At 42.7% G+C, this 4,590-nt stretch overlaps 1 protein-coding gene across 2 annotated transcripts in view; it reads left to right on the top strand.

Annotated features, from left to right (window-relative positions):
* Smoc1 (SPARC related modular calcium binding 1) overlaps nucleotides 1-4,590 on the top strand; it is a 153,622-nt gene that overhangs the window by 114,846 nt on the left and 34,186 nt on the right. The window lies entirely within an intron of this gene.

A 4,590-nucleotide genomic window follows, 5' to 3' on the forward strand; every position in this document is an offset into this window, starting at 1 on the left:
ACACACACACACACACACACACACACACACACACACACACACACACAGTCTTTATAGGCTCCCAGATCCCATGCAGGGGCTGCACCTGCAAGGACAAGGCATGGCTGGGGGCTGGGCAACCTTGGAAAGCCAATCCCAGTGGCTCAGGGTCTGGGCAGTTTCCAAAGCTGCTCACTGCCTCTGAGGCCTGACTTGCACTGAGATTCACGTCTTTCATCTGTCTGATGGCTTCCTCTTCCCTGGCCGATGGTGCAGCCAGAGGAGGAAAGCCACGGCCCAGAAACCAAGCATCACAAACTATGATAGTGGGATTATGATTGCTGATCTTAGTGTCACACTTGAGAAATTCTCTCATTTGCCTTATTTATTTGTTGATTTTTATTTTCAAATATGTATTTTTCTCCTTTCTATAAGAAATTTATAACCTTTGGAACTCTCCTTCCCACACTGTTCTTTCCCCTGTACTCTGGAAGGGTGTTTGGGTGTTAAGGAGAAATAAAATCTTACTATTTGAGGTCCAAAAAAAAATCACCCAGAATAAGTCCCAGACATGAAAGTATCACACACACAAGTAAAGTGGGACTCAGATATATTTTTCTTTAAAACATATGGACAGGTTCTCTCTCTGAATTAACCCCTGCTGCAGTAACCTAGCTGCCACTGCTGGATGAATTTTTTGCTAGTGACTTTGGCACTTTTTCATTTTAGTTCAAAGAGCTTTTATTGAAATGTAACTTACACACTAGAAAAATAAATAACCTCACTCATTGTAAATGTAAAATCCAATGAATTTAGCAAATTTCTAGAGTCATACAACTATTACCAGAGATGACTCCTCGTAGAACTTTTAGGCTGTTCTACTCTCTACATTACTTACTTTTAAGACTGAATTTATAAATTATAGTTCTACTCCCTCTCAACCTCTGCCTCATCACCCAGGGAGCAGGTTGTCTTCCAGGGCACTTACTTTTGTAAATCTGTGCTGTATAAACGTGGTGCTATTATAGGAAATAGTTACATCTGTCTTCCATTTATTATGTCTTTGAAGGGTATCAGATATATATTTTTGTGTTTTAGTTATTTATTCCTATCTAATGCTAACTAGTATTCCTTTATATGGACATATAATTTATCCATTTACCAGTTCATGGACATTTGATTGCTTAAAACTCTGAGGCTTTTTGGGTCGGTGAGATGGCTCAGTGCGTTAATGGGCTTGCCACCAAATCTACAACCCAAGTTAAATCCCTGGAACTCCATGGTGGAGGAGAGAACAGACCTGTAAGTTGTCCTGTGCCTTCTACTCAGGTACCATGGCATTCATGTGTCTTACTCTTCCAACAAGTAAATACATACACATAAAAGTCCAAATCAGGGCTGGAGAGATGGCTCAGCGGTTAAGAGCACAGACTGCTCTTCCAGAGGTCCTGAGTTCAAATCCCAGCAACCACATGGTGGCTCACAACCATCCGTAATGAGATTGGATGCCCTCTTCTGGTGTGTCTGACGACAGCTACAGTGCACTCATCAATAAAATAAATAAATAAATATTTAAAAAAAAAAAGTCCAAATCAGAAGCCGCTGTATTTGAGCAATGCTGCGGCATTTGTGTATGTGCCTTTCTGAGTGTATGTTTTTATTTTTCCTTCATAAATCCCTAGAAGTGGAATTTGGAAGTTGAAAACTTAATTTGTATTTTTTTTAAATGAAATTGTCAAATTATTCTTCATAGTGTCTTCCAGTTGTATAATTCCAGTAACAGTGAAGAGAAGGTTCCACTTTCTTCAGATCCTTGTCAGCACTTGGTATTATCTGTCCTCTATTTTAGCTGTTCTTGTGAGTACTTAGTAGTATTTCGTGTGGTTTTTGGTTTCTTTGTTTGAGACTGGAACTTACTGTGTAACGCTGACTGGTCTGAAATTCACTAAGTAGCACAGGCTAGCCTTGAACTTGTAGAACTCCTCCTGCCTCTGATTTACAAATGTTGGGATCACAGGCAAGTAACACCATGTTCATCCTTCGTGTGTAAATGTGTCTTTCCTAATGATGAGTGGCATTGAATATGATTAGTGTGTTTTTGCTTCTATGACTTGTGTGTTTTTACCTGTCTTTATGTCTTTTTGTGCATGTGTATGAAATGCTTATTAAAATATTTTGCTTAGTTTTAAAATATGGTTGTCATTTTATTGAATTATATGGTTTATCCAATATTAAAATGTTGATAGCAACTTAATTTATAAATTCAGTCTTAAAAGTAAGTAATGTGAATAAGACGGTTAGGACTCCTGGAGAAAATGGCTCCTTTAAGAGTATGTTTGTGTTACCCACACCCATGGAGTGCCTGTGTCCTGCAGCTTAGTATGCAGACATCTTGTTTACAGCGGATAATGCTACCCAGAGAAATAAAGCGATGAGTTTAGGTTAGGCAATGTATGGATATAAATGAGACCTAGTATGAGGTCCCACTAGGAATGAGAAAGCCAATAGTACAGTAGAATCCAGGGCCCAGTGTGTGGCCTGGTGCTTCTCCAAGGTTTGCCAGGAAGCAGAACTGCTGTGGACCTTGGACCCAATCCTTGGACCTATGTTTATTAAAAAAAAAAAGAAGTTCTTATTTGCTGAGTCAGGAGCCAGGTGCCCAGGTGCCCGGAGATGATGGTTAGAGGGCCCGTTGGATTTGGCTTGGCTTCCTGGCTTTGGGGTGTACTGGATTTCACAGGTGGCTCCTGGCAGCAGGGTGCCTTGACTTTTCTCACTTCATAAAGCTTTCCATCTAAAGCCTTCCTGTACAGAGCAGCTGTATCTCTTCACCCCCAGTGACCCTGCCCAGCAGGAAGACTCAGCCCCCTGCCTCAGCTTCATGCTCTGTGGGCTTCTGTACCAATGTCTGAGCAATCCATGGCGCTCCTCAACCACCACAAGTGCAGATCTTCCCCAGAAAGACCTGCATGCTCTCCACAGGCCTTCTCTGCTGATGGCTAGACCAGGTGGCCAGGCTTTCATCCAGATGCCAGGAGAAAGCGGCCGACTACTTTTAGTTATTTCACTCCAGTGAGAGAGGTAGTTCTCATAAAGACATTTTAATGCCTACATCAAATATGAAATATTACCTGAGCGGTTGGGTTTGGACCTCACTGTTGACCTCTTGTTTCTCCTTTGCTAGCGCTCAAGGCTCCTAAGGTGAAGCCACCCCATGAGGATGTGGCTGAGTACACTGCAGCTGAACTGTTCACACTGACATCTGCATCTGACAGAAGTGACCAGATCAAATGTACAGTGTAGGTGCCAGGAGACTCCATTCAGGGGCTTGTGTTGAATTCAGTGGAAGGAAGTGTTGTTAGAGTCAGGGAAGTGATGTTCTTTAAAAAACATAACATTGTGTGATTCTGTTTGGTGTTTATTCTCCGCTAATGACTTTCAAATCAAGCTCACATGGTTGACATCAAAAGACGCCCATCCAGCTTGGGACAAATAAGATATTCAGCACACTGTATGTAAGCATCCCTTTCTGCTGTTTCATTTCTTGGGATGATTTTTGGATGGTCCGGGATGGCGCTGACCCCAGTGAGATTTGGATCTTGGTGTCAGCACATGGCAGTGATACAGCATTGGGTCAGGTGTCACAGCATTGTCAGCCTGCTGGCCTCAGTATCTGGAGAGGATGTGGGTCTCTGAGTGTTGACACCAACAAGAGATCAGAGTTGTTTTCTCTCTCTTCTCTGATAAGATGCAGGGAAATCACTGGAAGTACCAGAGCCCCGGAAGGTGAGGACCTGTTACTATTGGTGGTCTGATTGGTGTCTCACAGATTATCTGAGAGCTAATGCTCAGGGAATACAGTGTTTCATTCCAAATGCTCTCTGGGGGGGGGGGGGGGTCTGGGGAGGAGTGCAATGGTGTGTAATCATCAAACTGGCTGAGACAATAGTTCTCCACCTTTCTTCTCCCATATTGGGAGAAAACAAAGAAAAATTTCTAAACTATTCTCAAGATGGACAAAGATAATTCCCTTCCCTTTACTAGGTAAAGGTAGTGGTAGTGGAATGGTTTCTTGGGGATTAAGAAAAACATACTCTTTTCACATATACAGTACAAATGGGTGTACATGGTACAGGAATGTTTATTTTCATCTATCTACTAAAATTTTCTTGGGCAGTGACTGGAGAAAATCATCTAAAAATACTCTTTAAATGGCAACAGTGAAAACAGTTGCAAAATGCTCCTCTAAGCTGAGGGTCTTGAGCCTTGATAGAAGCAGAGCCGTGGCAGGTAAACAAGCAAACTCTGTACTAACTCCCGAGGCATGGAAGTTCTTGCTCTGCAGAAAGAGCTGCCATGGGTCTTGAGTGATAAGCCCTGGGACTTTGTTACTTGGAGCACCCTGCTCTCGTCAGTTGTGAGAGAAATTTCAAAGCCTGGCCTGGGTGAGCTCAGCAACTTCCCAGGCTGGTTTTCATTACACTCACCAACCTGCTGCTGGGAATTTCAGAGTGTGCTGATTCACAGTGTAAATGCTCACAGGGTCGCTAATTCTCTCCAGCATGAGAGAGAGAGAGAGAGAGAGAGAGAGAGAGAGAGAGAGAGAGAGAG

The sequence above is a fragment of the Grammomys surdaster genome, unplaced genomic scaffold (assembly GCF_004785775.1).
Source record: "Grammomys surdaster isolate TR1022 unplaced genomic scaffold, NIH_TR_1.0 127, whole genome shotgun sequence".
Classification (NCBI taxonomy): Eukaryota; Metazoa; Chordata; class Mammalia; order Rodentia; family Muridae; genus Grammomys; species Grammomys surdaster.